Source organism: Gracilinanus agilis, chromosome 5, assembly GCF_016433145.1.
Source record: "Gracilinanus agilis isolate LMUSP501 chromosome 5, AgileGrace, whole genome shotgun sequence".
Taxonomy (NCBI): Eukaryota; Metazoa; Chordata; class Mammalia; order Didelphimorphia; family Didelphidae; genus Gracilinanus; species Gracilinanus agilis.
Window position 1 is genome coordinate 172,805,950 of NC_058134.1, and position 13,981 is coordinate 172,819,930.

General features: G+C 34.1%; 1 protein-coding gene across 1 annotated transcript in view; it reads left to right on the forward strand.

The window, feature by feature from the left end:
• USP6NL (USP6 N-terminal like) overlaps positions 1–13,981 on the forward strand; it is a 200,060-nt gene that overhangs the window by 30,442 nt on the left and 155,637 nt on the right. The gene's annotated exons all lie outside the window — the stretch shown is intronic.

Below are 13,981 nucleotides of genomic sequence, written 5' to 3' on the forward strand. Positions count from 1 at the left end.
ACAAATATGTGGTGATAAAAATGATATTAGGTTAATCATAAAAACTTAGCATAAAACCTGCATTATATCATTTTGAGTTTTATATTAAAAGCACTTCAAAATTTAGTTCGTTTTTGTGTCCTATAATATAGCAAGCTTTACTGTAGGATTGATAGTTCTCTTTTTTAGTTAGTAGCTTGAGAACACAGGCCCTGTTTTGTAAAGCCCTTGAATATTATGAGCCTTTATGATGAGTAGAACAGTATTGATACTATAAATCTTTCCTCCTTCCTTCCCTCCCTTTCTCTCTCTCCTTTCCTTTTTTCTTTCTCCTTCTTCCCTCCCTCCCTTCTTCTCTCCCTTCCTCTTTTCCTCCCTCCCTCCCTCCCTTACCTTCTATCTTAAATTTATGCTAAATATTGGTTTCAGGAGTGGTACAGTCTAGCCAATGAGGGTTAAGTGTCTTGCCCAGGGTCACATAGGTATCTGAGGCCAGGTTTGAAACCCAGTATCTTGCATCTCCAGGCCTGGCTCTGTCCACTGAGTCACCTAGCTGTCCCTTAAAAGAATGACAATCGGAAGATATAAGACTGGGAATTGAGATGAGTAGAATAGCAGGAAGCATGATTAAAAGAAAACCAAACTTTTATCTTAGTATCTGTTCCAAGATAGAAGAATGGCAAGGGCTGGGTAATTGGAGTTAAATGACTTGTCCAGGGTCACACAGGAAGTATTTGAGGCCAGATTTGAACCTAGTCCTCCCAACTCCATGCCTGGTGCTCTATCCATTGTACTACCAACTTGCCTCTCTGCTTTCAATAACACAAAACAAAACTATTTGGGAAGGTTGACAATTATATTAATTCAAAAATAAGTTAACCCTTACCAATCTTCCACCTATGAGACAATACACCGAAGTACAAGGGTTAAAAAAAAAATAAGTTAGGGTTAGGGATTTAACATATAATTTCATTAGTAAAGAGAACTTTCTCAGGTGATAAAACTTCTCTACCAAAGGAGATTCTCAACTATTATGCAATTGATAAAGAGTAGACACTATGTAACAGAGCAAATATTTTTCTGATATTCAAAGATTTGGCAAGCATTTTCTAGATATTACCTCTTTTGATGCATATCTTAATATTAAAAATATCATATATCATTTTTAACTGCTAATTTGCTTTGCTAAATGGTAACCCTATTTTCCCTCTGCCAAGTACCTTCTCTTTTCTCATGTAAGTATTGCAGACTGCTGTTAGAGGAAAATTACACAACTGTGTTAACTGGGCCCACCACAACTCTTATTATAACCTCAGTTTGGCCCATACTGCTTTATGATAAGCATTTTAATTTCTCCTGATTGTCTCTATTATGCTTCCCACTTGGGCTACTGTACACTTTTTTCTTTTTCTTCTCAAGCCTTCTCAAGATTATTTCTGTTCCCTTTAGCAAAGGATCTCTCCTCTCACATTGCTGAGAAAGAAGCTAGTTTAACACTCCCTTTTTCCCCTACCCAAGATCTTAAAAATTTTTCAGTCTAATTTTTTATGCTCTCCTCTTTATACTGTGAAGAAGATACTGATGACTCTTTTCCTTGTACTACTAACTACTTGTGCTCTTGGTCCCATCTCATTCTATTTCATTGAAGTCATTTAAGACTTTACCACCTTGATCATTTCCTTCCTCTTTCTTCTTTAAAGGTCTTTGTTGTTGGTATCTTCCTTGGATAAACATGCCTCTATCTTTTCTTTTATAAAACCTTCTACTTGATCTGGTTATCTCCCAAAGCTATTATTCTATATTCTGCATTTCATTGCCAACCTCCAGAAAACACTGTGTGTGTGTGTGTGTGTGTGTGTGTGTGTGTGTGTGTGTGTGTTAATCACTTCCATTTTCTCAGCTCTCAGTTTTGCTTATTTTTTCATGGGGAAAAGGTTATGGCAATTAAAAAATGTATTTTTTAAACATAAATACCCCCCAAAAGGAGCATTTCAGTGTATACTGCAGAATACCGAAAGAGGTTTGTATGTATAGATCTGTGGATCGCCATTTCATACTGCTTGTTTTTTTTAAAATATATAATAAATTCTACATATTATATTTAAAAAAACCATTTATCTTTTGTGTGAGAATCGATACTAAGTATTGATTCCAAGGCAGAAGAGCAGTAAAGGCTAGGCAATTGAGGTTAAGTGAGATAAGTGGTATTATCATAGCATTTTATAGATAAGGAAATTGAGGCTAAGACAGATTAAATGACTTGTCCAGAAACACATAGTAAGTTTCTGACTCCAAGTTCATCAATTTTATTTTACTTGTGACCATCTTTCCTATTTCATTCAGTGGTTTCTACCAGTGACAGAAAATTATTTGCCTAAATCATTTGTCTACTTTTATTGTTGAAAACTGGTGCTATTTGTCCTATGAGATGACATAGTGTTAGAGAATAGAATCCTTTGCTTGGAGTCAGAGGAATTGAGTTTGAATCTTCTCTCTGACACTTAATAGATATGTTACATATAAAAGATGTGTTACTAAATGACTACTATAAGTCATTTAACTTTCCTGAGGCTAATTGTTTCTTGTGTAAAATGGGGATTAAAATAATATGCCTATGCCATGGCATCTGTATTTAGAGAAAAAACTAACTAAATTACAAGAAAATGTAGATCATAAAGCAATAATTGTAGGTGATGTCAATATGACATTTTAAAATCTAGGCAAAGTTAACAGAAGTAAATAAAAAAAGAAATTAGGGGGGAATCAATAGAATATTTAAAAAATAAATATGAGATGGTGATTTTCAAAAGTGGGAATCTTAAGGATTGTACCCCTTTCCCCCCAGCATTGCATTATAATACCTAAACAAAACCTGATCATGTTCTGGATCATAAAGAATTAAAAAACAAGAAGGGAGAATTTGTATATGAATCCCTTACAAATCATTGAAATAGGGATAAAACTATTATAGATATAGGGAACTTCAAGTGAAGAAACTCACTTTTGCCAGTTCAGATCAGAAAAATGCACTAGAAGTATCAAAGATAAAAATTCCTTAGGTAAGAACCTTCTCTGCAGCTCAAGTTCTTAGAGAGTTGCTTAGAGTACTGAGAAATTAAGTGATTTGTCTAGTTATAGAGCTAGAAGAAATTCTAGTTATAGAAATCAGAAGACTTACAGGATTGAAAGCTATTGATCTACACAATATGCCATGACCGTGTCTTAGAAAGCACAATGCAATAAAATTTGTATCCATTAGGGACATATGATCAAAAGACACAGAATTAAAAATTAAATAATACTATCCTGAAAGGTGTGGGTAAGAGAAGATGGCATAGAAAAAATAGTGTTAGGGGCAACATTTGTGCCATGTAGACATGGTTGATTTTTTTTCTCCCTAAAAGGTAATCAAAACTTCCTTGAGACTTAATTTATTTGATCCAGGGAAATAAGGCTTGAACTACTGACATTGCTTCCTGATCACTTAAATATAAAAGCCTACTGCATGATAAGTTTAAGGACTTTCCAGGTTTGATGGACTCCCTGCTGCCATTTGAATAATCTGATATGGCATGTCTCTAACTAGAGGAAAGGGACCTGTATTTGACTGAACGCTGTATCTTTGCTGAAGAGCTTTTCCAGGCCATTATTAAGTTAACTTCCTTTAGCTAAATGTCATATGATCTACAAGTCTTTCATTTATTTGATAGTAGTCCTGAGTTGAATCACCTTATTGGCCTGAATCAGGTATGACCCAGAATATAAATTATCATTCAAGAAAATTATAACAATGAACTAATATACTGGAATTTGTTGGATGTAGTTAGAACTTCCCTTGGAAGAAAATATGTATCTCTGAACATTTATTTTAGTAGAATAGAAAAATAAGAGGATCAGTGAATTGAGAATTTAATGAAATTGAACAGAAGGTACAATGTAGTTTGCTTCCTTTGACCTAATATTATCAAATGTTTATCATCAGTTTCAAAATGTGTCACTCAATAAATTATTCTTACTGTAGTAGACTAAAAGATATTTTCCTCTTAATATTCTAGTATATCCACTTATTCTTATTTTTATTTTTATTAATGTTGAATTCAATATTACTAAAATAAGTTTGATAATTATAAGCTTACATACACACACATACACGTATACATAAATACACATACCTTAGTATTTTTCATTTCTCTCACATACATGAAAGCAAAGCTTAGTAAGTAATGATAATTATCTGTTCTTATTATAGCCAGAAAATTCACAATTCCTACAAATGGTTATGAAATCCAATATTATATTTCTACAGAGTTTGTAGAAAGCTTTGTCATATCATTTTTTGGATTGAATAAAAAGAGACATTTTGCATAAAGGGAATTTGATCTTGTGAATATGTGTGATGAATGATATTGTGCAGCCGTCTTCTTGTTTCCCAGAAGTATGAAATTGCTATTAAATTATAGCACCAATCTCCTTCCAAAAGCACCCTAAGGCTTTCATCTTTTTTGCTCTGCAGAATTTAACTAAAAGTATTTAAATTTGGTGTTATGTTTTTTGGTGGGGGAGAGTTTGGGAAACATGCTTCTCTTGTCACTTCTTTTTTCTTTTGTGTTTTCTCTGAAGTCTGAAGTTTCACAGGAGTGTGAAGGATCACAAATTTAGAGCTGGAAGGGAGCTTAAAGGTTATCTGTTCCAATCTCTTCTTTTTTCCAGTGAAGAAATTGAGGCTCAGATTGATTAAACAACATGTCCAAGGCCATATAAGATGTCATCAAATAACAGAGCCAAGATTCAAATTCAAGGCTTCCCAAATGAGCTATGGTTAGGAAACTGGCCTGTTTTCTTTCTCTTCTTACCTCAGGCATCCAACCATAGATTTATTGAAATTTTTTTATTAAAAAACTTTATTAAAAATATGAATTTTGTTGAATATTTTTATAATCATGCCCTTGAGTTTATGTCTAAAATAAAATATGGAACTTAGTATAGATAATTCTTTTTTGATTTTTACAGAGGGAAGTAATATTGTGTCTAGAACTTGGGACAATTCTGTTGTACTCAGCATAGTAGACCACATTGGGAGCATTCTGTTTAAGGTATCAGATTAAAAAAAAAGACAGCAAAAAACATTGATAAACTAGAGCAGGGGTCAGCAACGTATGGCTCTCGAGCTATATCTTGCTCTTTTGAGGACCAGATATGGCTCTTTCTGCAGGAGCCATAAAGTCAATTTTTTTCCAGGCACTGTTACAGGAGGAGCGTGCACTGTGAGCACTGTACGGCTCTCACGAAATTACATTTTAATGTAATGTAATGTGGTGTTTTATGGCTCTCACGGCCAAAAACCTGAACTAGAGTATGTCCCAGGAAGGGTATCCAACAAAGTGAAGGGCCTAAAGCTCATGCTATGTAAAGCTAAGTTGAAGGATTTGGATCAGCGCAGATTAAAAAAGAGAAATTTGGAGGTCTTTTATCTTTAAATATTTGAATATCTTTAAATATCATTATTTATATTTTTAGTCCTTAAATATCTGAAAAGATATTATGTGCTAGAGAAATTAGACTTGCTCTTTTGGGTTCCAGAGTGCAGAAGAAGCAATGGGTCAAAATTATAAAGAAGCAAATTAAATTTGATGCATTTTTTCTCATGCTGAAGGAGAGTTGTGTGGGCCTTCAGAGTGTAGCTCTTTCCCCCCACTTAGCTTTGGGCTGGCCTTGTGACAATTGACTTCTACCTGATACTGTATCATTGTATTCTTTTCAGTTACTACTGCCAATAACAGTGCTTAAGGCACTGAAATTTAATGACCTAAACTTGATTCAGTAGTCAAAGTATTATTCTTTTGAAAAGTAACATCTAAAATACTTGAAATTCTGAGACTCCATCATAACAAAGAAATTCAACAAACTAAAAGTTTAATCATTCATCATATTATCCAAATTAATTTTTTAATTTTTAATATTACCTGAATTTATTTTTTACATGAAGTTTCTTATGTTTTGCATAAGGAAATATTTAAACTGTGTTGTCCAGTTGTTACATTAACAAAAAATAATGCACTCTTCTGGTTTTAGTCTTCTAAAAATTACATTGGAGAACAGGAAGGTTTACAACCAAGTAATTATTTGCTTTCTAAAATTAGTCAATTTTTGATTGATTTAATGAACACTTAGAGATGATTTTAAATTTATAAATTTAGTGAGTATATATATATAAAAGTTCATATAGACACATATATGTATATACATATGTTCTCAGGATTTTAAGTGTTTCCTAGAAAGAATTTGATTAGATCTCTTTACTTTTTTTTTCAGTGTTTATGTAGTAGTGAGAGGAGTTGTTCTTTCAATATTTGGTAGAATTGTCATGTAAATTATCTAGTCCTTTTTTTTTTTTTTAAATCTGGGATTTCATTTGTTCCTTGTTCAGTTGCTTTTTCTAAGATAACATCATTTAAGAACTATTTCTTGTTTTGTTAATCTGAATAATTTATATTTTTATAAATATTTATCCATTTTTTTCTAGATTGTCAGTTTTACTGGAATATATTGAATAAAAGATTTTCTAATAACTGCTTTTATTTCTTCTTCCTTGAGTGTGAATACACCTTTTTATTTTTGATACTGCTTACTAGGTTTGCTTCTCTTTATAAATTAAATTAGCTAATGGCTTATCTCTTTCATTATTTCCCTCCAAAAAAGCTAGTTTCTAGTTTTCTTTATTTTTTTTAAACTTTTAATTTTATTTTTGAGGGCTTTTTTCTTTCAAGTTTATTAATCTCTCTTTTGACTTTCAGGAATTCTATTTTAGTATTTCATTTAGATTTTATAATGTTGATTTTTTATTTGTTTTTTAAAAAAAAACTTACCTTTTGCCTTAGAATCAATACGAAGTAACAATTCTAAGGCAGAAGAGTATTATGGGCTAGGGCTGAGGTTAAACAATTTGCCTATGGTCACACAGCTAGGAAGTATCTGAAGTCAGATTTGAACCTAGCATCTCTCTAGGCCAGGCACTCTATCCACTGAGCCCATCTAACTGTTCTCTTTTTTTTTTTTTTTTAGTTAACATGCTCAATTTGTACATCCACTATTTCTTTTACTCATGAAATAGTTGAGATATTTAAATTTCCCCCTAAGGATTGCTTTGGCTACATCCCACAAATTTTGGTATGGTGTCTCATTGTTGTCATTATCTTTGGTGAAATTATTATTTCTATAATTTATTCTTGGACCCACCTATTATTTTACATTAAGGAATATAGTTTCCATGTAATTTTAAAATTTTTTTCAAGGATTTTTTATTGAATGAAATTTTTTATTACATCATGGCCAGCAAATGGTACATCTAGTATTTATACTTTTCTCCATTTGTTTGAGAGGTTTTTATACCTTAATGGTCAAATTTTGTGAATGTGCCATGCCATTCAATAGTCTACAGAAGTCTCTCATATCTAAATTTTCTAAAATTCTATTCATCTCCTTATCTTCTCTTTTGGTTCATACTTACAACCAAGGGGCAAACAAGATCTCCCTCTATTTTGTTTTTTTTTTGTCTATTTCGTCCTGTAACTTATTTAACTTTTTCTTGTAGTATTTACATGCTATAACATTTGGTGCAGATAGGCTTACTATTGGTATTAATTAATGCCTGTGATGACTTTTAGCAAAATGTAATTTCCCTTCTTATCTTTTTTAATTAGTTAAAAAATCTTTTTTTTTTTGCTTTGTCTAAGATCATGATTCTTACCTATTCCTGCCCTTTTTTACCTCTCTTTGTATTTTTCAGTTTTCAGGTGTGTTTTTTATAAATAACATGTTAGATTCTGGTTTCTAATAATTTCTCTTACTGTTATCTCTTTCTGTTTATGAATGAGTTCATCCCATTCACATTCATATTTGTGATTGTTAACTGTATTGCCCAGCATGCTGTTGTTTTATATGTGTCCTCTTTTTTCCTTCCCTCTTTTTAAGTCAGTTTTCCTTCTTTCTTATGCCTTTCTTAATATACAGTTCCTCTTATTCCTCACTTTTCCCTTAACCCTGTTCCTTCCTTTTGTCTTGTATCCGTAATGTGTATTCTTATATCTTTTCCTTTAAACAGTTCAGATAAAAGTGAGATTCAAGTGTCTTCTGGTCTACTCCAATGCCATCTTCTTGTACGATGAAGTCCTCTTTGTGTATCCAGTATCATGTCATGTAATTTCCCCTATTCTTTCTCTCCTTTCCTCCCAATCCTATTGCATTTCTCTTCTTCTTCCATTCTTTTTTTTTTTTTAGATCATCCCCATACAATGGAATCATATCTAAGTTTCTTTCTAATTAAACTCCCTCCATGACTATTGATTGTGATTGTAAAAAGATGGGGCACCAGGGATGTTAAAATATAATCTAAATGGTTTGTGGGTACACACACTGGGTTAAAGGAGAGACAGGACCAGCCAGGATAGGGAGACCAAGAATCAAGAATGGCAGTTGGCCCCAACGGTCACCCTGCTCAACCTAGGCCAGGGTCTTTGGAACCAGCAGGCAAGGTAAAGGTTTTTAACAGTTTAATTATGATTAACTAAATAAAGGTGGGATAGGGGATTCTGCACTTAAAAACCTAAAGAGCAAATCACAGGAGCAAGGGAAGGACTTGTCTACTCTAATTCTAATTGACGTAAGCCAGGCAGGGCTCAAAGGAGTCACTGGGAAGGCTGTTTCAAACCTGGTTCCAGCCAGGTTTGACCAGCACAGTTAAAGGGCCTGAGGGTGGCTTTGAGAGTTCTCACAGTAATCCAAAGATGATCACAGGATGCCAAAAGCCAAGGTGGTCCAAGGTACACAAGTAGAGAGAGTATGCTTGAGATGCTGTCTACCAGATCCCAAACCCCTCCTCCACTTGGAACAGCTCTGCAGGTCTTGTCCACTTGTTGAAAGCCACCACCACTCAGGATCCCAGGGATTCAGGATGCAGGGTGTCCTTAACTCTGAGATCTCCCAGGGCTAGCAACAGTTTGTGCCAACCACTAATGGAGTCTCTCTCAGAGCACAAGCCCTACTTCCTGCTCCTTCATTCCATCTTGGAATCCTCCAGCCCTTCCTGCTAGGTCCAACTCTATTACTAACTAATCTTCCTCACAACATGATTAAGTTCTTAGATGCTCCATCATCTTCTCTTATGAGAAAGGAAAGTTTGTTTAGTTTGATAAAGGCCATATTCCCCTGTTTGATTATGCTCAGTTTTGTTGAGTAGGCTATTCTTGGTTTTAAAGTTTAAATCTTTTGCTCTCTGCAATAGCATATTCCAAAATCCTTATTCTCTGTTAATGGTGTTATTTGTCTAATATTGTGTTTGAATTCTCTATTTCTGACTACTTGTAGTATTTTTCCTTGACCCTAGGAACTCTGAATTTTGAGTGTATTGTTCCTTTGAGTTTTTATTTTCCTTTTCCTTTTTTTTTTTCAAGGAGATGACTGGTGGAACCTTTCCATGTTTACTTTGTCCTCTGATTCAAGATATCTTGACAGTTTTCTTTTATAATTTCTTGTAATATGATATCTATGTCCTCCTCTCTTTTTGTCCTTGGCTTTTGGGTATTCCAATGATTCTTAAATTCTCTGTTGTAGATTTGTTTTACAGGTCATTTATTCTTGCTTTGAGAGATTTCAAAATTCTTATTTTTTCAGTCTTTTGACTTTAGTTATTTCTTGATATTTCATGGAATCATTAATTCTCATTTGTCCAATTCTAATTTTCTAGGAATTATTTCTTGAGTAGTTAATTAATAATACATGCATCTTTCGTATTCTTTCCTAAACTATATAATTTCTTTTTTAGTGTCTTTTGTTTTCTCATTCTTTTATCTCTTGCTCTCATTTGGTTTTAAAAATCATTTCTAGCCCTTTTTGAACTTTTATTTTTATCCCTTCCAGGAATTCTTGTTGGACTTATATCCAGATTGTACTTTTTTTTGAGGCCTTGAATGTAGATTTCTCCACCTTCCCCCAACCCCAAGTCATTGTCTTCAGTTTTTATGTCTTGAATTTCCCTGTAGCCATGGTAACTTTCTATGTTAGGATTCTTTTTGTTTGTTTGTTTGCTCATTTTCCTACCCTACTTCTTGATTTTGGTAATCTGAGTTCTGCAAGTTCCTTTCCCAGGTTTGGATGTATTGACTTGTTTCTGGTTGGGAATTTCTAACTACTTTTGGCCTCACCCATCATTTACTCAGTAGTATGCTCTGCTGGTTCATTGGGACTGAATTGCTAGCTCTGCTTTGGTTTGGGATGTTTTCTGTTCTGGGGATCAGAGCCATGTAGTTAGTTATTGATTCATTGGATTTTGCTCTGTATTGTTGCAAATAAAATTCAACACAGCTAGAACATAAGCTTTAGACTGCTCTTTTTCAACCTGCATCTGTGACCTGTAACTGGTTAATAGGTGATAGATTTTCCAAGTGCCACCTATTCCTGAATTCAGCCCTTGTTCAGCCATCCACTGAGATCTCTTTATGCCATGGGCTTCATGTTTTGGAACCATTTCTAGGCTTTAGCTCAATTCCCAATTGTTGGAATGCTCCCTACCACCTTGTACTCTTGACCAGACTTCCTCCCCATTGTCTGCAGACCTCTCTGTCTCTCCCTCAGCCACCTTGGACTGGAAAAATGATTCTATGACTTTTTTGGCTTTTCTGATCAGAGTTCACCCTGCTCCATTTTCTAAATCTTTGTTGAGGAGATGTGAAGATAATGGAGGACTAGCTAGGTCCTGATGCTTCCTCTCATTCTGTCAGGGTTTTGATACCTTTTTACTTTTGTAATATGGGAAGGGAGTGAACAGAGGAATCTTCATCCAATTTGATGAGTTTTCCTGTTCTGAAAGGCATCTCCAGTAGAGAGGTAGTATGAACTCTGGAACCTTTTGGATATTAAGTATTCAAGTAGAGTGTAGTTTTCTGTTTTCTTTTTTGAAAATATAAACTCATCCTAACTAATTTTTTACTCTAAAATGGGAAGGCTTTGAAAAAAAAGTTAGTTCTTTCTCATAACATGGTACTACTTATTCTTTGACCTGATAAATGTTCATTAGCTAAAAATAGAACAAATGACTACATTGAAATTCTAATTCTCATTAAGTTTTAAAGATTTATGGGACACATTAAATTTTTATGTGAAAAGTTAGGCTTCTAACCATAGTAGACTCCTAAAAGTTTTATAACCACAAAGCAATGACTTTAATTAAAAGCCAAAAAATTAATTTAGACTATTAGTCAAAATAGGAAATGTAGAAATCACTTTACCTTTGAATTTCAATTAAATGATGATCTATTACAACTCCTTATGGGTCATTGTTCTTTTTTAATCTTATATGAAGGATTCTAAGTAAAATAATAACTTAAAATGGAAATTTCTTAATTATAGATAATAAGCTAATAGATTTCAGCTTGCATCATTTAGAAGAAAATCCTTTGTGCTTACTGGACCCTATATTTCCTATGGAATTATCTAAGTGGGTCAGTGGATAGAATGTAGGACTTGTAGTCAGGAAGATCTAAGTTTGAATCCTGCCTCACACTTACTTAACCATGTGACCCTGGTCAGGTCACCTAACCTTTCTCAGTTTTAGTTTTCTCATCTGAAAATGTAGATAATAATAATATTAACCTTCCAAGGTAGTGAGGATCAAATGAATTAACATGTATTGTGTTTTGCAAAACTTAAACCACTAATATGAATACTATTTACTACTATTACTACTGCTATTAATAGCTTTGTCATCATCGTGATAATCATGATGATGATGATGATCATCATCCTTATTCTCTCTTCTAGCTTCATTTTTGGATGTTGGCCTGTTTTAACTATTAAGTATACTACAGTTCATCTTCTTTTAGCTTCTAAAAGATAGAAATTATCAAACAAGTTTTTGTCAAGAATGTCCTTAAAACATGAAATTTTTTTTGAAACATGAGTCAAGATTTTTTGAAACATGAATAGAAGTATGTACAATTACGTGTGAAATAAGCTTTTATGAAAATGAAATTGTAAGCTCAGTTCTCTCTGTATAGATGAGTTAAGTTTTCCTTGGGAAGCTGGATGATGCAGTGGATAGAGTGCCGGGCCTGCAGCCAAGAAGACCTGATTTCAAATCCAATTATAAGCTGTGACCCCTTGGCAAGGCACTTAACTGTCTTTGCTTCAGTTTCCTCATCTCTGAAGGGAGCTGGAAAAGGAAATGGCAAACTACTCTAGTATCTTTGCCAAGAAGACTCCTAATAAATAATAAAATAATCTATTAAGGGCCTTCTATATAGTTAGAATTTTGTCAGACACTGTGATAAATTATTATATAAGGAATGGTTTATGCTTTTCAAGGAGTTTACAGTTCAGTAAGAGAAATAACTATGTATATAAGTAATGACAATACAATATAACATATGATAAATGCCATACAAGTAACATAAAATACTCTGAGTGAAGAAAAGTTACTTTTAACTGGAAAATAAGGGAAAGATTCATAGTTTCAAATAGGAATAATTAGTGTTGAAACTGAGGCAATTCTCAGAAAGTCTACTGTGATTTATAGCAATTCTTGTCAAGAACACCTTAAAGATACTAGAGTGATTTTGGAAATTTAATGGCATTAACATCACTCTCCTTTATGCCCTTATATTTGCCCTTTCTGGACAATAGTTGACTATATCCCTTAGAATCTTAATTGGTTGATGAATATGGATTAAATGAACTGAGGTACAAGGACTATTCCAACTTTCCCATCCAACTAGTGAGTGGAGAATATGATTCTAAATGCTAGAAAGTATGGCCAGGGAATTTTTCTGAGTGCAAGAAAGAAAAAGGTTTAAAATTAAATTTAAAATTAAAGATAGAGAGCACAGTGAAAGGGATGAGTAGCACTAGTGTGAAAACTTAATTGGGGTTAGGTTGGAGGAGATCAGAAAAGGGGGGGGAATAGTCAGTTATAGAAAATGGGGTTTAAATAATAACAACTGGGACTTCAGAACTACTGGAATTAGAAGCAATTGACAATGAGAATGACTTGATCTGAGTAAGAGAGGAGAGAATTAGCATGATAACTGGCAGGAAAGGTGTAGTCTACTGAAGGGTTTTTTTTTGTTTGTTTGTTTTGTTTTGTTTTTCTTGGTTTGTTTTTTTGAGGATGGAAGAAATTTAGGATTTTGTAGGTAGCTGGGAAGCAGCTATGAGACAGTGAGAAATTAGGAAGAGCATTCTGCTAGAGAAAATAGAAGGAATTAGTATCAAGGATGTGTGTGTGTGTGTGTGTGTGTGTGTGTGTGTATGGGATTTGGCATAGTCAAAGAGACAGCGCTCGCTTGTTCTCTCTCTCTCTCTCTCTCTCCCATCCCCTCTCTCTCCCCCTCTCTCTCTCCTCCTTTTTTTAAAATTAGAGATTGAGGTAAAGGAGGAGATACCAAGGGATGATACTAGGGAGTTACTAGATCAGGAGAGAAGAAGTGAATTCAAGCAAATGACCTCATTTTTCTCAATGGGAAGACAGTGGAGTGACTGTTAAGGACAATTAAGTGACTTTGTTGTTTAGAAAAGAAATCAGATATGGAGAAAGAAGACCTGGGTTCAATTCCTCACTCAGTTACTACTATCTTTGTGATTGTGGAAGAGTGACTCAACCTCTCTCCATCTCACTTTTGTTAGCTGTAAACTGACATGATTAGACTATGATCCTATGAACCTCTATCTCAGGGGTCGGCAACCTTTTTGGCTATGAGAGCCATAAAAGCCACATTTTTTAAAATGTAATTTCATGAGAGCTGTACAGTGCTCACAATACGTGCTCCTGTAACAGCGCCTGAAAAAAAATTGACTTTATGGCTCCTGCAGAAAGAGCCATATCTGACCTTCAAAAGAGCCAGATATGGCTCAAGAGCCATACGTTGCCGACCCCTGCTCTATCTCCTTGACAGTCTAAGGGAAGAGGCTGTCTAAGAGGTAATTTTGCCCACAGTATCTCCCACCAATCTTT